This window comes from Dermacentor variabilis, chromosome 8 (assembly GCF_050947875.1).
Source record: "Dermacentor variabilis isolate Ectoservices chromosome 8, ASM5094787v1, whole genome shotgun sequence".
NCBI lineage: Eukaryota > Metazoa > Arthropoda > Arachnida > Ixodida > Ixodidae > Dermacentor > Dermacentor variabilis.
Window position 1 is genome coordinate 74,766,478 of NC_134575.1, and position 26,584 is coordinate 74,793,061.

The window sequence follows — 26,584 nt, forward strand, 5'->3', positions numbered from 1 at the left end:
GAGCTCCACAATTTTCTTACGAAGCCGGCGGTGGAGTCTGTGCGTTCTCCAGCGGCGCAGGATGGAGTTTTTGGCTGCTAGCAGGTGCCCAAGGCGCGCGTCCATACGATCTACCTTTAGGTCGGTCTTAACCACCTTTGTCGCAGCTTGTACGTCCTTCTGTAGTCTTGTGAACTGACTATCGAGATTATCGTAGTCGGTCTGGTCCGCCTTCCGTATTTTCCGGAAGGCATCCCAATTCGTCACTTTAAATTCCCTGGTAGGGGGTGTGCTAATCATTAGGGTAATCTCCACAATGAAGTGGTCGCTGCCCGCAATCAATTCCAGTGAGCAGTCAGCAACTGCCTGGACAAGGAGATTGCCCTTGGTGGATTGGTGGGGGTATCCCCAGGCATTGTTGGGGGCATTGAAGTCACCCGCTATCACTATGGGGGCTCACTTGCTCAGGGCCACCGCCTTTGTCATGATCGTGGCGAATGCCTGCCGTTGATCTGACGGCGAGCTGTATATGTTTAAACGGAAGACACTGCTCTTAAGCCAATTGTTAGGGATAATTTCGACCATAATGATTTCCGCCCTAGTTTTGTCAATTGGTAATTTGTGTGCTTGAAAGGAGCACTTCCGTGCGACCAAGGTTGCTAAACCCCGCTTTCCTTCCTCCCGTATCGATACAACCCGGTATCCCGGAAAGGTGGGCGCGTCATCGAGAGTTTCTTGTAAATGAATTACGTGCGGTTTGACCGCCTGTGCCGAAACGAATTGCTGCAGCGGAGGTTTGCGCCGTTGGAAACTGGCACAGTTCCACTGCCACACGACCAACTTATTGGGATTGACCGCCATGGTGATTGCCTTGGATTGGCCATTCCACTGTCTTGTTGACGGGGACGGCACTTGCGGGTAAAGGTGCCTGACGGGGCTCCCTCGAAGGCTGTCTAGCCGTAGCTAACGCAGCCTGTGCACTTTCCAGGGACGCCATCCTTTTAAGGAGGACAGTCACGCTTTCAGCGAGCTGCTGAATTGCCCGCTGCATGCTTCCTAAGTCTTTGTTATTGGACTCGGTCTCCATAGAGTCAGGGTCCCCCTCTGGGGGCGCGGCCCTACGTTTACCCCAGCGCGCCTTTGGCTCCCATGAGGGGGGCACCTGTTGCTTCTCGACTTGCGAGGGGTACGGCTTACGGATCGACTCAAAGTCGGCCCTCATCTGCTGTATTTCTGCTTTGAGTCGAGCGCTCTCTTGCATGAGTTGAGCGACTCTAGGATCAACTTTATGCTCCGGCAATGCTACCTGCGTTACCTTTGAAGCCGGCGTCGTCTGCTTCGGCTTGACACGATCGGCCCAGGTTGGCGTTTCCTGGATTCGAACCCGGGAGGTAGAGCGCCCTCTGGAGAGGCTGCGTTGTCGAACAGAGGGCATGACGGAGCGCTCCCTCCTGGGGGCTCTTGCCGCGCTGGTGCCACGTGGTCGGTTCTCCTTGGCCAGCTGTTGCTGCTGGTGCTTGTTCATGGCGCGCCTACGGTGCCGTCGGCGTCTGCGTACGCCATATGGGACTTGAAATCGCTGCTTACACGTTTTGTCTGCCGTAAGAAGCGGACCTCCGCAAAGCGCGCACTTCGGCGAACACTGGTGGTCATCGGGTAGTGTTACGTTTCGCCTAGGAAGCGCGGTATAGCCAGCGCCGATGCAACGGACGCCGGGGCTTCGTTCAAAGCGGCGGACATTTTGGCCCATTCAGCGTTGCCGCAACGCTTCCCGCCAAGCGCGTCCAGGCATGTTTCAATGCCACGTGTCTTCGTGTGTGCGTGTTGGTGTCCACGCTTGTCAAAGCGCGGCAGCTGGGGAGAGGAGCTCCCCAACTGTGAAGCGAGGAGGTCTGACCGGCGCCGGCCTGCCGGATGCCTCACTTCTCGTCTCAACTTGTCCGTGCGCCACCGTCACGTGCGCCTCATCCCGAGCCGTTCCTTCTTGCCCTCGACTCCGAGAGTATAAAAGCAGCTGCCCCCGGACGCCAAGAGCGAGGCTCCGATTTCTTCCGTCGAGTAACGTGGTCTCCCGTCTCTCCACTTCGGTCGACCTGACCGGCAGCTCTTTTGCGATGCTACAATAAACAAGTTGTTCTGTTAGCAGTCGACCTACTCATCCTTTGCCAGGACCTTCGGATGCTTCTCGCTGTGCCCCAGACCGCCAGGCCAACGCTACCCTTGGGGCTTGCGACCCAGATGGAACAGTGGGGAGATTTGTCCGCAGCCCCGGAAATTCTCATTGGTGGGGTTGGCGCAGACCTCCGCTCGATGTCCCAAGCCGCCACACGCGTAGCACACCTCAGTTTGGCGCTTGTAGAGCGTGCAGCGCAGAAGGCTGACGCCGCACATGACATAGTTAGGCACTTTCATGCCGTCGAAAAGGACGACCACTGTGGTGGTGTTCTTAATTCGTTTGACTTGCAGAGCCTTCCATGCGCTGGAGTTGGGCCTCGCTGATGTCGGCGTCGACACCTCGTATGACCCCTTTGCAGGTGTTCTCGGGAGCCGCGATGTATGCGGCCACTTTGTATAATCCTTCGCTTATGCGTATTTGCTGGATCCCTGCATAAGCGGTGGCGTTCTTCTTCTCCGGGGTGGAGACGACGAGAACGTTCTCAGTGAAATTAGGGCAGATTACGTCACCCTCAGTTTATGTGGGGGCTAGTGCAGCTGCCATGGCCAAGGCTTGAGCCAGCTTGATTTGGCTTATCTTCTTGACGTCCAGCCCGCCCCTTGGACGGACAACAATTCGTCTGTGCTCCCTAGGTAGTCTGGGGAGCCTCGACGAGGCTGCGAGGCGTTGCAGCACGCCTTGCGGGGCAGCCGTGCGACAGCCACCCTTCGAGCCTACGTGGGTTTTCTTGCTCGTTAAAACTCGTGTTTGTTGCCGAGCTTTCTTGTTCTTGCCCAACGCTGTCCTCCAGCCTGGGCTGTTGGCTTCTTCGGAAGAGATTTCCTCTCCTACTCACCATTTCTACTTGGGCATAATGCCCCTCTTTGTAGGGTTAGGCTTAAGCCTACCCGCGCCTAGCGTCGCCGCGGCGTGGTCGACACAAAAAGTTCCACAATTTCCGCGCGACGGCCACTCACCGAAGGAAGTCCTCAGAAGAAACCGTGTCGAATGGCGTGCATTTCAGCGGTAGGTAACACAAAAAGCAGACCGAAAATATTTACGAAAGCGGGAGCCGATCTTTTCACGTCCGCACTAGTCGGCGCCTTCTTCTTCTTCCTCCTTCATGATGTGACCAGCCTTCTCCGCCACCGCCATCGTCGGGTTGACACGCCGGCAGAGCTCGGCGATCCCCTCTATGTAGCTGGTGAACGTTCCACAAGTTTGCTGGGATCGGCTTGTTAGGCGTTGTTCAGGCGAACTTAGCGCACGCCAGCGCGGCCGAAAACTTGTGCTATGCCGGCTTTGAAGCTAGCCCACGTGTGGAGATCGGTTTCACGGTTTTTAAGCCACAGCTTGGCGACGCCCGATAAATACAAGATCGCGTTGCCGAGCTTGAGGGGATCGTCTCATTTCTTGGTGTTGTGGGCGCGTTTATACGATTCCAGCCAACCTTCAACGTCTTTCTCATCGGTACCGCTGAAGATATCAGGATCCCGCTGGCGCTGGGCACTGGCACATGCGATGGCTGGAGTAACCGGTAGGGACGTCGGGCTGAGGTCGTCAGGAATGACGGATGGTGGAGTTGGGGTGCGTAATTCCAGCTTGGGAGGAAACTGCAGCACCTCCACCAGAATCTAATATGAATACAGCACAAGAGAGCAGCAGGCAGCGCGTCGCAACCAGAGCAGCTCAGGCAATTTTGGGCTCGCACCTCGCGGACGACTGGCGCTGTGGCTGCAGCGCCGGACATTCCTCTTCACAAAAATACACACACACACACACACACACATATATATATATATATATATATATATATATATATATATATATATATATATATATATATATATATATGTGGCGCTAATAAAAAGTCGCATCTGACATGGGCCGTTTTTTAGAACGTGGTTGCTTTGGCTCACCACATTTCCCTCTAAGTTCATCGCCAACCTGACACCGGTTTAATCACAAGGCTTAGTACAACTAGTGCAACTCAATAGCGATGAAAACCAAAATACCCACGCTATTATTTTTGCGAAGCTGCAACTCGTATTTTATAACGTAGCTGCCTCATTGTCCTAAAAGCAGCGTATCAACTGCTTACAAGATATCTACGACGCTTCAATAGCTGAAGGCATCGCCGATCACTAGCGGAGCCGGGTAGACACCCTTGTCGTTTGCCCTAGTAGCGGGTCTGCACAGCGCAGCGCTGCTTTTAAAACTAGCTTGCCCCAATAAGCCAACCGACAAACCATCAGGACAAGACAGTGAGCCACCAGCGCCACAAGCGCGCTACAGCGCTAATGGTAATGGTGTCTAGCCAATTTGACTTTATGCTGGTCACACCATCGTTCCCACCGCTGTCACAAAAGTATGATGTTGCTGCAGTCGGCTTTGGGCAAACGTAAATGCAGCTGTCTGCTTCAGCTGTCGCAGCAAAAAATGCCTTGAATACAAGTGTCAATCCAAGGCTTTGCCTGCTGCTACACGCGCAATAGTGTCATTAGGTCTCTTGTCACGTGCGTTACTCTGCAACCCATCGGATTCTCTTTATGACTATTGTTAGCACGTCCTTGACTATGGAACACTTGCGGGCTTAGGCGAAGTTGAAGCTTTCTCTTACAGTGGGTCAAAGCTAACTCAATTTATCTGAGCTTGTTAGTGCTGTAAAAGAGTGCTGATTTGGGCAAGTCGGTTGACATTCAGCATAAGTAAATAAAATTCCCATCATAGTCTTTGAGAGGAATTGGTCATAACCCCAAATTGCAACGTGATTTTCTCAGTGAAACACGAGCCAGCATTACAGCAAATATTGTAAAGCGCCTTTGGGCTGCAGCTCCTTGGGTGCTATAACGTAGAGGTACTCCAAGCTTTTCTATCGCAATTCAAAAATCAGGACTCTGCGATTGGACAAAAACTTTTTTGGACCGCTCCCACTTCGCCTGTTTGTCATGCGACGTCACGAAAACTGTGGTAGCTTCTAATCCGACATGACGAGTGCACACTGATTATGCGTGATTCTACTGAACGAAAGAAAATATTTATTTCTGATTCGACGCCTTTCCGCCATTAAGCTTCCGCTATTGGAAAAAAGGTTTCAGGCTGCATCCACTTCACCTGTGTGTCACTTGACGTCACAAAACCGCGAAAACTCGTTGCGTCAAAGTGACGTGTATGCGTTAAAGATGCAATAATACGCCAAACAAAAGTGAATATCTCTCTGAATAGCCGCAGGCTGTCCCGCTCCGAAAGGAATAAAAGATGGCAGCCGCCGATCGTTTAGGCGCTGGCTACTCGCACTTCCCTGAGAGCACAGATTTATTTGCGTATCACTTTCTGCGTGGACGTGTAACGTTTTTGAGCACTTTCAGCACGTTTAGGACCTCGCTCTGCCAACTCTTCCTTCCTGAGAGTCTGTTTTATCAACATTTTTAACCTTCCGTTGCAAGCCGCCGCGATTTTCGACCAGCCACCGCAATGTAAGGGAAAGCGGACCAATCATAGGTGCCGGCACCACCTTCTACACCCCATTGTCTATTTTTAGTGCACTGGCTCGGCCCCATCGAAACCCACTCCACTTTAGCGTGCTCCTCGCCTCTTGTCAGCCGATAAGATAAGAAATACCGCGGAATGCAGGCACTCTTATTCGTTTGGAAGGCAAACAAAACTGACCTCCTAGAAAGGAGGAGAGCGTTTGATTGGGCTGCTCAGGCAAAGCTGCAGTTCACAGCCCAAAGCTTCCGTGAGCGCGTACGTGAATTTGACGTCAGGAGATTGGAATAAAAATGTATCGGAATAGTTTTATGTTATAGGGCCCCTGGCTGCTTACCTCATCTTTAAACATCTTTTGCCACTTCGTCAAGGGTCCACACTTTCCGATCCTAACCACAAGCTCTTCGTCTATGCGGTAAACCTAACGGCATCCACCTACGCTTCGAAAGAAATACACCAGCATTCCCTCATCTCGGAATCGACACCCGATTTCCAACACAGAAAACATCCCTGCATGTACTGAGTAGTGTGGACGCTGTTAGCAATGTCACATCTACACCACCTCGATTAGAACCACAACTTCTAGTTCGCCAGCAACACTACGACATTGAAATCAATCTCCGGAATACGTCCACATACCGGCAACTTGAGCACATCGTTCTTGCCGCGGCTTCACCACCGTCTGTAACAGCTCTACCAGCTGACCAGGACCATTCGTGCCTCTTCACCTGTATCGTCGTCTTTTCGAAGTTGTTCAGAAACTCTCTCACTCTGGCCTTAGGGCAACGTAAAAACTCCTTCTTAGTAACTCCTGCTTAGTAGTTTTGTCTGACCTTAACCTAACGCATAAGACGCAGCAAAGGGCGAGGTTACAAGCAGTAGCGCTAGCTCCAAGTGCGCCACTAGTGGTCGAAGCACTCCGAGCAGCTGGCAGAGGAGGATTACCAGCCCCAGCTGAAAGGAACTCGAACAACTCCGCACAACCAACGCGACGCTGGTAGAAACTACGCGCCAGCTTCGCCAAGAGCTAGCCGATGTCAAGAAAGAACTCCAAGTACAGGGAGCCCCGCCAACCACTGGCCCAGCTCAGTCATCCGAAACACCTACACCTGCTGTTATCTCCGGGCAGAACACTGACACGCCGTCAAACCAACGCACGCAATCAATGGACACAAGGAAAGACGAGCCCCAAGATGAGAGGAACACTGACCCGACCCCCAAGAAACGAGCGCGCACCTCATCACGACATTACCAAGACTTACCCAATTGGAAACTCAGCTCGAAGCCAAAATGGAATGGCTCGCAAACAGCTACGCGAGCACGGCTGCCGTCACCAAGCAACGACTGGCGCGGCTGGAGTAGCTGTTCACCACGTCCTTCCACACCATACAAAAGCGTTTTGACTTCATTGAACAGACCCTCGAGTCCATATTATGAAGTCCCATCTTTGCGTCGCAATTCCCCAACCACCCATAACTCCAAGAACAGACGCAAGCAGTGACTTCGCCACAACCATGTCCCAGCCCCAATGTATAATAGTATCGCTACCGGGCCTTACGGTCTGGCCGTGGAACTGCCGCATTTACAACAAGAGAGCAGTGCTGCATCAACACATCATCGCAGTAAACAAAAAATGCGACATCATCCTACTACAGGAAACGCCGACGGCGACTCCCACCATCCCTGGCTATCGCACTCACGTTAGCCTGGCGAAGGGATGGGGCGTCTGCACGTTCGTCCACAAAAGCCTCACGTTAGTCAAGCGCCAACTCAAACACGGCCGCAGCAGGGTGGAATGCACCTTCGCCGAAATCATCCGAAGCAAACATAGGACAGGGAGCCTGTGCATCGCCAACACCTACAGTAGACCCATGCACCAAACGCATAAATTCAATACCCTACTAGCACAGCCCGCACCTAAGCGAAAGACAACACGTTGCTGATCGGAGGAGACTTCAACGCCGCCCATCAAGCGTGGGGTTGCGTGAAGAAACCGGCCAAACGACGGCACCTATAACAGGATAACCTAGACCACAACAGTGCCCTGACCACGGAATGCTCATCCCAATCGTATTGGCAGTTCCATAGCACGAGACACCACACCATACCATACATTCATCAAAACGACCACACGGACAAAGTAACATGGCACAACAGCGGCGTCGACCTGGGCAACGACCACTACATCCTTAATATTACTACACACATACAATTCCGGTGCAACACCCTTGCGCACAAGCGGTCAGACAGGGACGGTTTCCGTAACGGACGCCCCACCACAGCACAAGCCACCATAGACATCGAAACCTGGACGGCAGAGCTCTGCGATACAGTGCACTCGGCCACTATGACCATCGAAACGGAAGAGGACGTGGTCGCCATGAACAACTGCCTGGCCCACGTGATCGAGGCCAAACGTTCGATACAGGCGTGGTGGATGCGTCAACGGTTGAATCGCAAATCGCGAAAAAAAGTGGCCGACTTAAACAGGCCCTATCAACACCACTGTATGGTCCTGTGCTGTGAGCAGTGGGACGAAATCGGAGACCGAGTTGACAGGGAACTGCATGGCGATTGCACTAGGAATCTGTTTCGCTACCCTCCAAACGAAATGAAGGCCCAGTGACACCAGCGCGACCGCCGGGCCCACCACATGCACACCACCACACAGCAACAAGGAAAGGACGCTGTTACCAAGAAACTGGAAGCAAAGCATCTGCCGCACACGCCAACGGAAACCCACACGCCATACGGGGGCTGCCAAACGCGTGGCTCGACCGAGAGAACACCACTTCAGAGGTTCTGATAGAGCTAAGAGCTCAACACCCACTCAGCAGCTGGCCCCAATCTCTTTACCAATAAGATGCTACGCAACCTAAACGATGCATCGATCGCGACCCAAACCCATTACTTCAACGAATGCAGCCATTCGGGCAAGCTCCTCCGACACTGGAAAACGGCATGAACGATTCTGATCCCGAAACCGGGCAAACCAGCAGACTTCGACAACCAGCGCGTCATCTCGCTCACGTCTTCCGTGGACAAGGTGCTGGAGCATGTGGTGGGGACAGCAATACCTGGAGAAGGAAGGTGTCTATACGGCACGATGATCCGCTTCCGGCACAGACTCAGTAGAAACCATGCCATGCCAAACAAGAAATCATCGACAACAAGACACAAGACAGCAAAGTAACACGGGGAGTCGATTTACAAAGCACAGTAGACAATGTCGAACACAGCCACGTTACAACTCCACATGTGGGTCATCATCATCAACATCAGCCTCGTTACGCCCACTGCAGGGCAAAGGCCTCTCCAATACTTCTCCAACAACCCCGGGCATGTACTAATTCTGGCCATGTCGTCCCCGCAAACTACTGCATCTCATCCGCCCATCCAACTTTCTGCCGCCTCATGCTACGCTTCCCTTCCCTTGGAATCCAGTCTGCAACCCTTAATGACCATCGGTTACCTTCCCTCCTCATTACATGACCTGCCCATGCACCCATTTCTTTTTCTTGATTTCAACTAAGATATCATTAACTCGTGTTTGCTCCCTGACCCAATCTGCTCTTTTCTTATGCCTTAACGTTACACCCATCATTCTTCTTTCCATAGCCCGTTGCGTCGTCCTCAATTTTAGTAGAACCCTTTTTGTAAGCCTCCAGGTTTCTGCCCCGTAGGTGAGTACTGGTTAGACACAGCTATAATACACTTTTCTCTTGAGGGATAATAGCAACCTGCTGTTCATAGTTTGAGAATGCCTGCCAAACGCACCCCAGCCCATTCTTATTCTTCTCATTATTTCTGTCTCATGATCCGGATTCGCCGTCACTACCTGCCCCAAGTACATGTATTCCATTACCACTTCCAAAGCCTCGCACCCTATTCTAAATTGCTGTTCTCTTCCGAGACTCTTAAACATTACTTTAGTTTTCAGCAGATTAATTTGTAGACCCATCCTTATGGTTTGCCTGTCAGGTCAGTTAGCATGCATTGCAGTTGGTCCCCTAACTTACTAAGCAAAGGCAATATCATCAGCGAATCGCAAGTTACTAATGTATTCTCCATTAACTCTTATCCCCAATTCCTTCCAATCCAGGTCTCTGAATACCTCCTGTAAGCACGCTATGAATAGCATTAGAGAGATCGTATCTCCCTGCCTGACGCCTTTCTTTATTGGGATTTTGTTGTTTTCTTTATGGAGGATTACGGTGGTTGTAAAGCCGCTATAGATATCTTTCACTACATTTACATACGGCTCGGCTAAACCCTGATTCCGTAATGCCTCCATGACTGCTGAGGTTTCGACAGAATCAAACGCTTTCTCGTAATCAATGAAAGCTATATATAAGGGTTGGTTATATTCCGCACATTTCTCTATCACCTCATTGATATTGTGAATAAGGTGTATTGTTGAGTAGCCTTTACGTAAACCTGCCTGGTCCTTTGCTTGACAGAAGTCTAAAGTGTGCCTGATTCTATTTGTGATTACTTTAGTAAATTGTTTGTTCTGATCGGTCTATAATTTTTCAAGTCTTTGGCGTCCCCTTTCTTTTAGATTAGGATTATTATAGCGTTCTTCAAAGATTCCGGGACGCTCGAGGTCACGAGGCATTGCGTAAACACGGCGGTCAGTTTCTCGAGAGCAATTTGCTAACCATCCTTCAGTAAATCTGCCGGTACATGATCCTTCCCTGCTGCCTACCCCCTTTGCATAGCTCCAAAGGCTTTCTTTACTTCTTCCGGCATCACCTGTGGGACTTCGAATTCCTCTGGACTATTCTCTCTTCCATTATCGTCGTGGGTGCCACTGGTACTGTATAAATCTCTATAGAACTCCTTAGCCACTTGAACTATCTCATCGATATTAGTAATGATATTGCCGGCTTTGTCTCTTAACGCATACATCTGATTTTTGCCAATTCCTAGTTTCTTCTTCACTGCTTTTAGGCTTCCTCTGTTCCTCAGAGCTTGTTCAATTCCATCCATATTATACTTCCTTATGTCAGCTGTCTTACGATTGTTCATCAACTTTGAAAGTTCTGCCAGTTCTATTCTCGCTGTAGGGTTAGAGGCTTTCATATATTGGCGTTTCTTGATCAGATCGTTTGTCTCCTGCGATAGCTTAGTGGTATCCTGTGTAAGGGGGTTACCACCGACTTCTATTGCACACTCCTTAATGATGTCCACAAGATTTTCGTTCATTGCTTCCTCTTCCTGGAAAGGTCCTCTTCCTGAGTTAAAGCCGAATAACTGTTCTGTAGCTTGATCTGGAATCCTCTTTTTTCCCTCTTACTGCTAACTCATTGATCGGCTTCTTATGTACCAGTTTCTTCCGTTCCCTCCTCAGGTCTAGGCTAATTCGAGTTCTTGCCATTCTATAGTCACTGCAGCGCACCTTTCTGAGCACGTCCACATCTTGTATGATACCAGGGTTAGCACAGAGTATGAGGTCTATTTCATTTCTAGTCTTGCCGTTCGGGCTCCTCCACGTCCACTTTCGGCCATTCCGCTTGCGGAAGAAGGTATTCATTATCCGCCTATTATTCTGTTCCGCAAACTCTACTAATAACTCTCCCCTGCTATTCCTAGTGCCTATGCCATATTCCCCCACTGCCTTGTCTCTAGCTTGCTTCTGGCCAACATTGGCATTCAAGCCGCCCATCAGTATAATGTATTTTGTTTTAACTCTACCCATCGCCGATTCCACCTCTTCATAAAAGCTTTCAACTTCCTGGTCATCATGACTGGATGTAGGGGCGTAGACCTCTACAACCATCATTTTATACGTCTTATTAAGTTTCGCAACAAGACCAGCGACCCTCTCGTTAATGCTATAAAATTCCTGTAGGTTACCAGTTATATTCCTATTAATCAGGAATCCGACTCCTAGTTCTCGCCTCACCGCTAAGCTCCGGTAGCACTGGAGGTAAACGCTTTTTAGTACTGTATATGCTTCTTTTGGCCTCCTAACTTCAGTGAGCAGTATTATATTCCATTTACTGCCCTCTAATTCCTCCAATAGCATTGCTAGGCTCGCCTCACTACATAACGTTCTAGCATTAAACGTTGCGAGGTTCATATTCCAATGGCGTCCTGTCCGGAGCCAAGGATTCTTAGCACCCTCTGCTGTGTCGCAGGTCTGACCGCCGCCGTGGTCAGTTGCTTCGCAGCTGCTGGGGACTGAGGGACGGGGTTTGATCGTTGTGTTCATATAGGAGGTTGTGGCCAAGTACTGCACCAGGGTGGCCAATCCTGCTCTGGTGAGGCAGTGCGTTACCGCTTCTGGTCACTGGGATCAGGCCACACTCCAGGTCTGTTTATGCAATTTTATCGACATGTGGATTTCTCCTAATCCGGTGGAAAATTGCGCGGCACCGGGATTCAAACCACGGGCCTCTTGCACGCGAGGCGGGTGTTTTACCTCTATGCCACCACTGCACCCCACACCACATGAGGGTAACGAGCTGCAATTACATCCGAGATTTATTGACTAACCGGATGGTGGAACTGCACGCCGGAGACCTCAATCTCCCTGAACGCAAGCTCAGCAGCGTGCAGTACTCACCATGTCATCTTACTGTTGCTCTTCAACATCGTCATGATCGGGGTAGCGAGGGCAGTAGCGGGGACTGGCGTCCCGCATAATATCTACGATGATGATATTACGCTGTGGGTGGGCTGTGGCACCAACGCCAGCATTGAGCAACAGCTGGATGAGGCTATTACCGCCATCGAGCAGCACCTCGATGGCACCGGCCTAATGTGCTCACCCGCCAATTCCAAGCTGTTGGTCCTCACAACGCAACAACCGGGACGGAAACGCGTGCCCCTGGGGAATGTAATCACAACACGATCGTTACTACATCGGGCCAACGCTTCCCCGAAATTCCCAAGATCGGGCTCCTGGGCCTGTTGCTAAACAAGAGCGGTCGCAATGACTAAACCATCAACAAGTACATCACCAGGGAAACGGACGCCATTCGGCTCATACGCCGAGTCTCGACATGACGGGCGGGAATGCGTGAAGGCAGTCTCGTGCTCCTTGGCGATTCGTTCGTGATCAGTCACATCACCTCCGTTGTGGCCTGCCTCAACTGGCACAACTTCTTCCCTGCCGAGGTCACTGACAGCCCCAAGATCAACACGCTGCTCAGACGGGCTTACAAGGTAGCGGTGGGCCTAATGGAAACCATAAGTATGGCTCGGCTCCTGAAGCTCGGCGTCCATAACACCCTAGAAAAAATAGTAAAGGCTGAGCTCGCCGCGCAAGTGGAGCGCCTATTTACCACTAAGACGGGGCACAGTAGCCAGGTTGGTGGGCGCAGCCACGTCGGTGGGTTACAACCGCCAAGCTCCCAGCCGGAAATCGTGCGAGATCAACGATAAGGCGCGGCCCCACATTCACGTGGACGCCATCCCGAAGGACATGCACGCCAAGAACAACCAAAAACGGCGCCAGGCGCGCGGCAATGCCCTCACCAATCAACACGGCAAAGACGCGCGCACCCGGTGCATGGACGAAGCGGAATACACGCGGGAAGGCTTAGCGGCAGGGGTTATTGCGGCGGCTACCGGCACGAAGACAACGGCAGCGAGTGTGCGGTGCAGCGACACCACAGACGCCGAGGAGGTTACAATCGCTCTGGCTATCTCCGAGGCCGAGTATTGCACCGTGCTCAGCGCCTCGAATAAAGCCGTGCGCTACATCGCCAAGGGGCAAGTATGCAAGCCGGCGTTCTCCATCATCGGCAAGCTCCAGCGCCAAGCCCGCGGCAGCCCCATCAGTATCAAGTGGTTCCCGGCGCACGCTGGCGAGTGTGAATCCTCACCGAACCACAGCGACACGGCCCATTCAACGGCACCAGCGCTTACCCTATTCGCCCCCGAGATTGATCGTTCCTGTGGTGACTCGAAACCAAGGACCGAGTGACCAGTTATGGGGAAGTTACTAAGTGTTACCGCTTAGCACGATGGACAATGCCGCCTCGCCACCCAGCACTCATTCGGGAGGAGGTCGTCACCCGAAGGCAGAGACAGACCGGGTAACTCCTCGCCCCTGCAGTGCTACATGTGCTTCGCCTAGAACTGAATGCGAATTGTGTGTGTGGTGTTTGTGTAGTGCGTCCGGCGGACCCATGGCACATAATGTCGGACTGTGCCAGGTTTCCGACCGAAGCTATCTCCAGGACACAACCGCGCGAACTTCAAAGTGCAGTGCAGTCTACAGAAAAGCACACTCAACTGTGGCCGTCCAGCAAGGCCGAGGTGAGCTCGAAGAGCACAAGCCTCACAATCCATCATAAGGGGGTCAAACTAGGGTAGCGCATAGTAGGGCATAACGCCGGGTCGATGCTTGGCCAACATCACGATGTGTTAAACCGTCGGTTATAGGAATTTTAATAAATTTATTCCTATCCTATCCTTGATATCCTAACGCAGAAGTCTGGGACTGAGTGCGTTGCTATCTATCATACCAACGGTTGAAGGTCTTGTCCCTCTGCCAAAGATTTTCTTGCCACCTTTAGCAAGTTTCGACAATGTTCATCTGGACATTTTCGGTACACGTCTTCCTTGCCGAGGTGATCGCCACCTTCTTATCCGCACCGGCAGGTACGCTGATCCTGGACACCTCGGTGCCTGTTATCTCGGCAGCTTTCTTATCCAACTGGGTTTCGCACTTGGGTAACAACTCTGCCATAATAACACAGAGATGCACAATTTGAGCTTAGCCTCTTCAATGAACTGCTTTGTCTTCTGGGCCCTACGATTCTATGCCTTCAGATTCAGCACTGTCACCTAATCGTTCTTGCCATACGCAAGGCGTTGGAAGCCTATTTAGGGCGCTGAAGTGCCGAGCTTCATTTTAGCACCACACTTCGCCTTCCCTGCAATTTCTTCGAAGGTACAGCTGCACTGACCATAACCACGAATTATACTACGTGTTTTTACATGTAGCATACATGTAATTACATACATGTAATTTTCCAATTCATTACAAATGGCGCTACCCAGGCCTTGCAGCTGACGATTTCACTGATGCATTGTTCCGTCTTCTTGCTGTCTCTACATCATGCTGTGCGCCAATTCCTCTTTAATGAATATGTTGAACGTCGCCAATATAAGTTTGCCGAAATGCATGCTGGAAGAGTATTATTTCCGTGCTCTGCTTGTAGGTATATTTTGGCTTCGGACTCTGTGATAAACAGCACAATAATAATAATTACAATATTACTATAATAATAATATTATTAATAATAATAGCCACCTAATCAAAGAAAAAATATGTCTAACATGCAAAGGAGCAACACTGACGTCTGAATCCTGTAGCTTAGGGAAGCTAAAAACAAGATTTCAGGAGAAATCTTGTAACGATGACTGTCGACGGTAAAGCGAATAGCAACTCAACAATGCAGCGACACCATATTTGTGAAGTCATGCTTATTTTACGGGTGAAGTGGCAATTCTGAGACTTTCGGTGCATCGGATATATGTCTCACACTGTGACCCATGTAGCACACAATGTCGTGAAAACATGGTCTTAATGGATTCAACGTCTCAAACAAATTTTCGACCAAACTCGACGCATTAAAAACGTCGCAAGCAGGATAGCTTAAAAGACGAGGGGGGAATAGGTTTCGAAAACGTTTTCATAAGACTGGCTGTATCTGCTCAGTTATCGTGCTGGGTTTTCGACGGAGCCTTCCTTAGTGGGAGAATTCTTCATGTATAAAGCGGCACTGGTCGCGTAAGTTGCTGCTGTATTCGCCCTCCATTAGCATGAGTTCGGCTACGAAAAAGAAGCCTTTCGTGGTGTTGACCTCATGTCAGAAGAGACGAACGGTTGCAAATGAAGTAGACACCGCGCCGGGCGACGAAGAAATGACGCGCAAGTGCAGCAACATTGAACCTGCTCTTTGTGACGCGGACAACGGCTCCCCATCGACGTCGTAGGAGCACTGCCAGTCGGTAGACCATGCGTCTGTTAGTGCTGATTCTGACAGCGCATCCTCTATTTCAATAACATTCGCTTTTTCATAAACTTTATCATTATTCAATTGTTTGTGATGATTTCTTCTAGTCTCCTGCAGCAATTTTTTGGGGTATGACCGCCGGTGCAAATGTAAAACGACCGGTATGTATGCGCGGACGCCCCATTTGATGATCGCTGCGTGTGAAGGGGCAAGCTTCTGACTGGTTTTATGTAAGTCCCTGGTCGCTTTTGTTCGTCGCGACGACAGATTGCATATTTTATTAGCACTGCTCCAGGAGGGCACATGTAACAGGCAAACCGAAGCCTCCCGAGAGCATCTGAGGTTGTAATAAAGCAGGTGGCGCAGGACCTCCAGAATGCCCAGGGGTAGCGGGGGGAATAAAGTTGGAATTAGGGCGGCCCGTGGATTGGGACCGCGGAGGCCGAAACGTGCCAGGGGGTGTTCACATAAAAAATTGCTGTCCATGATAGCGGGCAGCCATAAAACCCTGGAACGTGCTGGCCTCGGCGAGCCCCAACCCACGAACCAATCCGGGTTCTAGCTTTGGTGTGCCCGTTGCCGCTTTGGTGTCCTGGAGGCGCCGCCAATAAAGCGAAATAATGACTTGTTGTTGCAATTAGTAAAAAGCACGATTGAATAAACATAATTACGTCCCACCACCAACTTGTGCACCACCAACTTGCGGTAGTTCAGCACTAACGCAACCCGTGACTTCTGCAACACCAGTTAGAACTTTGCTCTCAGAAGGTACGTCGGCCAGACTTTCTCCTGCCTACGGCGCTGGTGCTGAGTCAGTCACGCCAGATTACACCTTTATCTCTTCTGAGTATTAGAGACCTAGCGGTCGCCAAATCGGGCGTCAGTGCCCGCTGCTTCACCTATATTACGACGCCGGTAGCCAGCGCCCAAGTGCAAACAAACTCGACCCTACTTCTTAATGCCGGCACGCGTAGGGATAAACGCCTACAACACGCGCCAAGAAACCTGCACTGTAGCGCCTAGGCCAGGGTGTAAGAACATTATGAGAGGTGTGCAATGGCGGCGCCTCGCCGTGTTGAGGGCGTGTCGAGAACTTGCATGCGCTTCTGCTATCGTCCGAGTGACAGCACTTTATGTTCGGGGGCCGCCAGCTCGTTCTAAAGGGTGAGGCCTCATCGACATCACATCATCGTTCGCGTTTGTCGCACGCAGTTGCGAGTAATTATATGCTTTACGCTGGTATACGTGTGTTGCTTATGCACTGTTTCTTGCGGTGTGAATTATTTGGTGAACCAGTTCATCCATTTTTTTATCACCGTGACAATAGAAACCTGCGCGAACGACACCAAACCTACGAAACAAGCACGAGCGGCGCGAGCTCACAATAGTACGAAGCGAGTAGTCGGGTGAGTCTGCATACACCAGTTTCCCGCGCGCACGTTAATGAAGGAGCCGCTCTCACTGGTCTCAGCCTATTGTGGCTCGCGTGTTCCATCTCCCGCTCAGCGTTTTCGTTTTCATCTGTATTTCATTTCAGTTCATTTCATTTTTATTCCTTAAAGACACCGTAACGGGGTATTACATAAGGGGTGGGTTACACCGAAATAAGCAGAAACCATGTGTTAATCTATAGTGAAAGGTGATTGGTGACGCTTTCTATGAAGGTGGATGGACAAGGGATGGCAGCGGTGTCGCCCGGAAGGCCCCTCCAGTCAGCAGCTGTACGAAGAAAAACGACTTAGAAAAGGTAACGGTGCGTGCACGTCGGCGCGCGACTTGAAGAGGATGACCAGTGCGATTAGATATGCGTGTTGATTGAACAATGTATGGCGGGATACCCACCGAGCTATCAAAAAGTTTATAGAATAAAGAAAGACTTGCGATACGGCGGCGAGATGAGAGAAGGGGTAAATTAGATTCTAATTTTAATGATGACACACTCACATCGTAAGAATACGAAAGATCAATGAATCGAGTAGCACCGTTTTGAAGTGACTCAAGGGCGTCTTGAATATAAGCTTGTCGCGGGTTCCGAATTCGTGAAGCATATTCCAATTTTGTTCGCACGAGAGTTTTTTAAGCTCACAATTTCACGTTCTTAGGTGCGTTATGTAGATGACGTCGCAAAAATCCAAGTGTTTTATTTGCAGATGATACGACGTTAGTGACGTGTAAAGCCCAAAAAGGTGGGCTTTCGTTCGCTTATGGCCCTCACACGATATATACATGACGGGAGTCTGCATGGATACCATAGACCTAGAAGCATTGAAAGGTTATATTTATTCCAAAGTCCCGGAAAGCACTAAACTCGGATAATCTTCGCCAAGTTTCCTTGACATCATGGCTCCGAAGGAACGAGCAAGTGCCACATGCAATGATAATATTTAGCAAAAAGCTCTCAACGCAAGGCATGATGGTGCAACTCTACTACCAAGTCGTGTACCCGCATCAAGCTCCTCAGCTGGATAAAAGAGGCATAGTCTGACTGGATTTAAAGAAAGCATTTGATAAGGTAAGCTCATATGCATCACTAGAGCTTTCTAGCTTAAATGTAGGGCATTAGACATACCGATATGTTTCGAATGGTTTTACCGACAAACTACTACCCTGAATATGGGAGGACTAAAATCCGACACTGTAAACATGGCTCACCAAGGCACGCCTCAAGCATTGGTGCTGTCACCCCTGTCATTCAACATCGTACTCATTGGTCTCCCGAGAAGACACGAGAACATCCCGCTGCTACACCACAGGTTATCTACGGATGATATAACGCTATGGGTGACAGATTGCAGTGATGGCGAAATCCAGGATACCCTGCTGAAAACAATAAATGCAGTCGCTAGATGCTTAAAGCCAAGAGCACTCTCCTGTTCCGCGGGTAAATGTGATCTCTTACTGTTCAAAGCGAAATATCAAAAATAAATCGGCAGCCTGTAAGCACCAAGGAATTGCTTAAAAGTATGCCCGTATTCCAGGTGTCATGCGTAAGGGTACTTGGATTATACATGCAAAGTGACCCCCCCACCCAAAATATACCCCAACAATCCAACGGCTAAGACATATACGGCACAGGTGTGGCGAATTATTGAGAGAATTACTGCCAGTCACACGAGCATGAAAGAAAGCAATATCATTCGACTGGTAGAAGCCTTTGTCATCTAACATGTAGCGTAAAGTGCTCCATTCTTAAATTTCATGTATCACGAGAAACACATAATTGACTTAATGATAAGGGATGTAATAAAACAAGCATAACACTTTCCTCCAAGAACACCAAACGAAAAGCTATTAGGCCTAGAACTGCACAATACACTTGAAGAAATTATAGAAGCCATAATAATATGACACTATGAACGTCTAACACTTACGAAGACAGGACGAACAACGCTAAACATGTCGGCACTACCATACTAGACGCGAATTGATGAAAATAGCGATATTCCACCAGATCTCAGGAACACCTTAATAATCCTATTGAGCCCAAAAACATTCACCCAAACGATAACAAAAAGTGACGTAAAGCAAGTTCTTTAGCTCTTTTTTTATTATGAATCAAATAAATCATCCCACGCTTCAGTATCCGAACGCCAAACTGCTGTATTGCTTTCTGTAAATAATTTTTCTTTCTTTCCGTATTCCCACCTTTGTGGATGAATTTTATATATAAATGTTTATGCAAGAGTATTTATGCTACTGTAATTAGCACCGCTATATTCATTGTTATGTGCATGTAACTTTTGGTGTTCATTGTACTAAAGATGTCTCCCTCCTCTTATAATGTCCTATGGGTTTTTAGGGTATATAAAATTGAGCCAAATGGAAAACTAGCTTCATACGTACCAAACACACAAAAGAACGGGAAGAGGCTGCAGTATATTTAGCATGCTTATGTACCACTGAATTATGCACTGTCTCCAACTCCAACGCAGCAATAATTAATTACGCCAAGTGGCTTATATCACCTCAAGCACACCGTACTCTCATCGGAACACATCCTACCTGCAGAAGAACTGTTCGACTGATATGGACGCCAGGCCGCGCCAGGGTAATTGGGAACAACTCTGCGCACGACGCTGCCCGAGAAAGTATCAATCAGGTGATCACTTGCGTCGCCCATCTCTCTCCGGACAACAGGTCTCCGAAGACACACAAACAGAACTACGCCCCCCAGAACAAGAACCAGATCGAAAAAAAAACCGTTTTTGAGCACGAACAAATGACTACTCACGGAGACCTTCTCGAAACTGTCGAAATGCTCACAATAAATACCCTCCTCCTGACAAATCATTCAACAAACACCAAGCAAGTACATGTAGGCTTCTACAAACAAGCACCTTCGCTACACCACTGCTCAAACACCCAGAAGCGTACTCATCATACTGTAAGACAGACATGCAGTACAACACGTGCAGACCACCATTAAAATATATGGGCATGCCCACAAGCTCCAAACAATATCAAACACAGCACAAACCACAATGCAAAAATAAGAACCTATGAGCTGTGGGGGCTACGCTGTTCAGCGAATGCCTAGGAGACCATCTGTGGGCTGTCCGGCTTGTGGAGGACGCCGCTACAGCTCAAGGCCTGGTCTGCGTCGGACCGAAAGGGAAGTATTACGGGAATAACCTCCTCACCTCTTTGCCCCCTTTCCAACACTGCAGGGAATTTCCTATAAAGTAGTTTTATTTCTCCCTCTCTCTCACAGGAAGGTAAACGAAGAAATAATTTATTTACAGTGTCTTATAGACGGGCTGAATATTACATATGCATATTTGGATGCAGCCTATCATACATACATTACCTTGACGTACGCAGTGCCAAAAAACAGAGACGAAAGGAACCAGAAGACAGATACAGCGCTGTGCCTCACTCTTCCTTCGTCACTGTTGTTTCGGGCGGCTCACAAAATCAAATACGAACTCGCCCAACAAATTAACCTTCTGAAGTAGATATATGAGTTATTAGGGGATGAGTCATAGTGTCGGGTTCCACTCGCTGTATTCCTTATGCGTCGCTTTCTACAACGAAGCTTGTAGCTGCTACTTGTTCAGGATTTTTCGTGTCCCCGTGCATGCAATCTGATGCTATCATTTCTGCAGGATGTGCGGAAGCCGTACTTTACGAACTATACGACATAATTTACATCTTCGATTATTTCAATGAGGCACTTGCGCTAGACGGAGTTCCTGCAAGAATGTGGATGTATGCTGTGACAAAGGGTCCGCCATCCATTCAAACAATCCGAACCTCTAATGTATGCAGCTGCTTTGTAAGTCTTACATCATACATTTTGCAGAGGCATTTTACTCTGAAAGATTATTTAGTTCAATATTGCATAGCGTTTGGCGGACAGCTTAGAAAAATGAGGATGCACGTACATCCACTTTTACAGAGTGGAATGGAGGCGGACTTTTTGCTACTGCAGCTGCAGATCGACACGCGCCAAGCGTTTCAACGCCTTGGTTTGCCCGCGAAAAAGGACGTCCTATACAACTTGGTCGCAGGAAGGGTCTATGACTTTCGCCGTTAGAGACCAAATACGCACGAAAAATAGCCTGCAACTCGGCAATAATGATTCGTTTAAATATTTCAAACTCTCGCCATAAAGATGGCCACGACGCATGCTTAAAAAAAATTACAATAAAAATAAAGAAACACCTCTCCGGCACTCCGTACAGATGGTCAACCAGCAAAACTGAGACGTACGGCTGCGACGGGCTATTAAATGCTGGTTTGGCACGCTGCCGGATCGTCGGCACGCCGTTGCTGCTTGTGCTCGGCTGCGCGAGCCTATTCTTGTACCCGGCTTGCATCATCGGTACGGCGTTCATGATCTCGTTCCCTATTCTGCTCTCAGCATTGCTGCTCGAAAGCTGCCTGCTACTCAGAAGTACGCATGACGCTTGGCCTACCCATTTCGAAGCCAGAGAGAAACTGCTGCGCGCACCCTCAGCGGCGACAGAGAGTAACGACGTCACTACTGTTGCGCCTATTTTTCTATTTTTGTTTCGCGCATGTGCGTGGGGTTGCTCCGGATGAGGATTCTGGGTACACGCGACAAGTAGACGAAAGAATCGGCTGGCCATATAGAGCTTCGCTGTAAAAGAAGGCTATCCCGGCCACGGCGACCGCATTCCGATGTGGGCGAAATGTGAAACAGCCGTGTACTTAGGTTTTGGTACACGTTAAAGAATCTCAGGTAATCCAAATTTCTGGGGTCCTCCCCAACGGCGTGCCACATAATCAGATCGTGCTTTTGGCGCGCAAAACCCCAATATTTCTTTTAAGAAGCCCACCCGGAGAGCATTGCTTCACTTGGACACTTTTAATGAAGACGCTTATGAATCAGTGTCATCTCGGAGACGCGCAGCTTGTTTATCCACTGGCACTGAATCGACAATTTTGTTAAAGACTTATCGAGACAGCGCGACAGCATTATGGATGAGATGCCTGGCCGAGATAACTCATCTCGTAAAAGATTCCGTCGATGGTTCTGTTCTTGAGTTCGTTTTACAGCGAAGCTGAACACTTCTACCCCCCAAGGAAATTTTTGTGACGTAAGCGAAATACTCCCCATACGTGGGCCCAACCCGCAGATAGTGCCATGGGGCCGACCCGTCGCGCACGTGAAGTAGGCTTTAGCGCTCCCCATACGTGAGCCTATACTGAAGATAGTGCCATGCCGGGCCGACTCACGGCGGAGATGTAGTAGGCGTCAAGCACTCCCCATACGTGGGCCGATCCCGAAGATAGTGCGCTGCCAGGCCGACCCGCGGGGGTGGTGAAGCAGAGGTTAAGCACCCCCGTTCATGGGCCGATCCCGAGAATAGTGCAATGCCGGGCCGACCCACGGTGGAGGTGCAGTTCGTCATTAAGGGGCCCACATACACATGTTCGCTGGTAATCCTTTGCAGAGTGAAAGGGGGTACTAAATTTTCTTTAATTGCGCACCGATGGAGTCGCCGGCCAGCGCCAACGTCAACGTTATGTTCCGTCGGATTCCTATAGAACCGACATGATACCTTGCTTAAGAGGAAGCTCAAACAGGTAAAAAAGGCGGAACTTTCTTTATGAGAAAACCACTGACCCGAACAGTATGCAATCTACTACTTTTAAGAGTGAAAGTGGAGTTACAGTGACTGCAACAAACAGAATTTTGATTTAGGGAATGAAATGGTTTACGAGAATTCTCAGAAATCGATAAACTTGAAAAGAAGAATAAGCGCACGAAGTTTAGAAATCCGTAACTCAGCACTACAGTAAATGTCGCATTTCTGTCAATGCGGGTCCTAGAACGTAAAACGATTCCAATATGTTTTATTCCAACCTCCTAGCGTGAAATTTACGTAACCACCAACGCAAGCATCGGGTTTGAAAAGTCCAATCGAATTCGCTTATAGTTTAGAGCATGTTAGTTTCTTTTGTTTTCAAACCGAAAAGCATTGTCTACAGTGAGCACTTTTTGTTATCTAATTGGCTGAGAAAATGAGAGAAGCACGGTTATGTGGAGAGACTTTCGATGGGGCTAAGCCAGCACTGCGAATGTAGGTACCGGAAGAGAAGCGTGGTGGCGGCGTCTGCGATTGGTCCGCTTCTCCTTTTTGCTTGTGGTGGGTGGTATAAAGTCGTCGCGGTGTCCAACGGAGGCTTAAAAATGCAGCTACAACGGATCCTCAGCAAAGTAAACTTGGTAGAGCAATGTTGTATACGTGCCAAAAGCTATCGATAACGTCATATTGCCAGACAAAATCTTTTATTATACGCAAATAAATTCTTACACCCTGGCAGATCACAGTAACCAGTCCCACAGCGGTCGGTGGGCAGCCATCTTCTATTCCTTGCATAACGGGGCAGTCTTTATGTCTTTAACACGTACACGTCACACTGATGTGGTAAGCATTCGCAGTTATGTGACGTCGCGTAGAGACAGGCAAAGTGGGTGCAGCCCAAAAAGCTTTGAGGAATAGGTGTTGCTCAAACGGCGCTTTTTTTTTATTGACGAAAACGCGTCGATTGGAAAATAAGTTTCTTTCGTTCGATCTAATCATGTATAATCATTGTGCCCATATCTTATCAGATGGGGCATTTGCGCGGTTTTTGTGACATCGCCTGACAGACAGGCATAGTTGGTGGTGGCTTGAAAACTTTTTGGGCAATCACGGAGGGCATGATAGGAGAATTGGAATAGAAAAGTTTGTAATAGCTTTACGTTATAGTGCCCCAGTATCTGTTAGAGAAACGAATGCATTATTTGTATGTCACCGTTTCCCCCTTATTAGGTTCATTTGGTAGTGCGTAATTGAATCCTTTGCGCATCGGGCTGCTGTGCTGAGGTAACAGGGTTCGAAATCAACCATAGCAACAACTTGGTTCACACAGTATCTGCCCATGTGTACATACTTGCGGTTCTCCAACGAATATCTTTCTCGCTAACATGGGCCACGGTATATGATGAACTGAGTGCGCCCCGCAGTTCAGCGAACACATTTGACGCCATCTAGGGTGAGTGGGCATTTACCATAGCGTGAGCGCCCTTCATCAATAAAGTTATGTGACGTCAATTTGGGCAACCAGATGATGTGCCTGTACGAGTGTGACGTACTACAATGACGAAAGAGACCCCTTGAATTTACCTCATGATGAGCTCAATCGAACCCACGTAACAAGGGTTCCTCAAGGCGAGCAACCCGACACATTAGCAAGCGGCACCTCAAATGTACCGGGTATGCGCCTTTTCTAATGAACGCATTTCACACCTACGCTCTAGCGAGTGTGTGTCACTGGGTGTGCGACAAGCGAGGTAACGATTCTCAGCGTTCGCAGGTACGGGTGCGCCGCGCTTCTTGTCTCGGGGTCCAAATGCGGACTTCTCTGAAGTGCCACTGAATGGTGCAGCATGTCCAGAAAGAAGCGCGTGAGAGGAGCGCGGTTGCCGCGTGACGCGTTTCTCAACGCGCGTACACACCGGTGCGCCATGCATATTGTAGGCCACGTGCAGGCTCGGTGGCGGCGGCGCTAGATGGCACTGAGTGTTTCTGCAGAAACGCGAAAGGAGAATCCCGTTGCAGCGCACGCGTCAGACGTAACCAGTTTTGACAGTTGCAATAGGTTGTTTGACTATATTGATTCAATGCTAAAGCATTAGCATCGCTAGTAAGCATGAGATCAGTTCGACCACTTTCTGAATTCATTAGTATAAGGAGCGTCTAAGTGCAAAAAGCTTATGTGTTCGTACTGATGGGAGCCGGTCATGCAATATATATATATATATATATATATATATATATATATATATATATATATATATATATATATATATATATATATATAAAGTGAGACAGAGAGAGACGGAATGTATTGGTACACATGACGGTGGTTTCCTCCAGGCCACCGTCATTTCCACTTCCCTCTTCCAACTGGCAGGATATGTGTCCAATCGGCTTTTGAACAGCATTTTGCGATGTGATGCACGTGTTTTAAATCTTGAGCGCAAACTCTCTGAGAGGGGCAACGTAGTGCTAAAGCTTTCTTCGTCACTTACCGCTAAATTGCCACTGAATTTTTTTTTTTGCTGGCTCTGCGGCTACGTTTGAACACGCAACCTACATTCTGTGAGAAATGTATGAATAGTTACCCGCGCATTTCGCTAGCAGATAATAGGTTCACCCAAATGTCTACACCTCAGACCAGAGCTTGCACACAACATCTCAGCAGGAAAGGTTATTCGCTCATAGCGTGCTTGAGATAACGTGTACGTTATTTCCACGGGGGAGCGAAAGGCAGAACGCTAGCCGTGCTCCACCACCGAGGTGATTGCAGGCAGCATAACTGTGCTGGCTTTGCGTTCATTTTGCTTCGTTGATTTTGCAGCCAACCGCACTCCGCGTCTCGACGAAACCTCTAACTCTCCGCCACGTAGGCGCTGTCAGCAGTAGAGCTCCACAACAGTGGCGTCGACGCCGATAGATCAGATTTGCTTCAATCTTTAGTAGGATTGCTATCCCAAATAATCAAAGAAAAATAAATGAGTTATCACTCAAGAAGACAGCGCCGGCAACAATTATAAAAACTAATCAGCTAAAAAATTCTGCATAGAGTCACAAAAAGCAAAGTTGGACTTCTATGTCATGAGCAAGAACCTCCGCGAAAATGCATCTACATTTAGAGGCTGTAAGCTTCACTATAGGAACAATCGCCGAAGTGGTCGCTGACCCCGCGCTCAACTCTGTTATGGCCCATCCTCTGTGCCTACTTATCCGCCTCAGCCTAAATCTTAGTCACGCGGGCCTACTAGAAAGCTTGCGATCCACCGTCGCTTATCTGAACACCACTGGCAATGGCTAAGTGGCCTGTCGACATTACGGAACGCCTAAGCTAATTTTGTATATTTTCCATTCATAAACACTGTAGTCAGCATTAGAAGAACGTAGGCTAGGTACAGGTACTTGCGTGAGCTTTAGGGGTGCAGAATATATATACTCGAAGTATTTGTGGGATCCTAATAACCATTTTCAAATGAGAATAATATTGGTTTTCTTATTGAGGGCACATATTTTCGAGCGTAATAAAGAAATTCAAGTACAACCCAAGCGCCTACTCACCGAAGCTCACAATAACTTCTCAGCGATCAGCCCACCTTCAATAGACTTGCTTCTCAGCCGCTTAATCTCCTATTGAGTCGCTTATACTAATGCTTATCGAAGTTAAAGTGTGAGAATCTCGTCGTTGACAGATGTCCTGATATAATGCAAGAAACTACCACGTGAGTTTCGGCGCTGCATTCAAATTATAATGAGTAATTATGTTTATCATCAGTGAAATGTTTTAAGAGTTCATTTTCCTTAATGCTGTGCGCGATTGCAATTGGTGCTGCGGACAATATTTTTAATAACATTTTGAAGCTTCAGATTGCTTCTCTGATAGAAATGTCAGAAGTAAAATATGAAGTCCGGGTGTTTGCCTTGAAGTACGTTCAGGA

General features: G+C 48.9%; 1 protein-coding gene across 3 annotated transcripts in view; it reads right to left on the bottom strand.

Annotated features, from left to right (window-relative positions):
* Window positions 1-26,365, bottom strand: part of LOC142591107 (uncharacterized) — a 157,775-nt gene extending 131,410 nt beyond the window's left edge. For 2 of the 3 annotated variants that reach the window (XR_012830342.1, XM_075703491.1), the window contains exon 1: window positions 26,208-26,364. The gene's annotated coding sequence lies outside the window, so the exon portion shown is untranslated. Of the gene's footprint in view, window positions 1-26,207 lie in introns of all 3 variants that reach the window. The other variant, XR_012830343.1, reaches the window with a different exon arrangement.
* Between the last annotated feature and the right edge of the window lie 219 nt (window positions 26,366-26,584).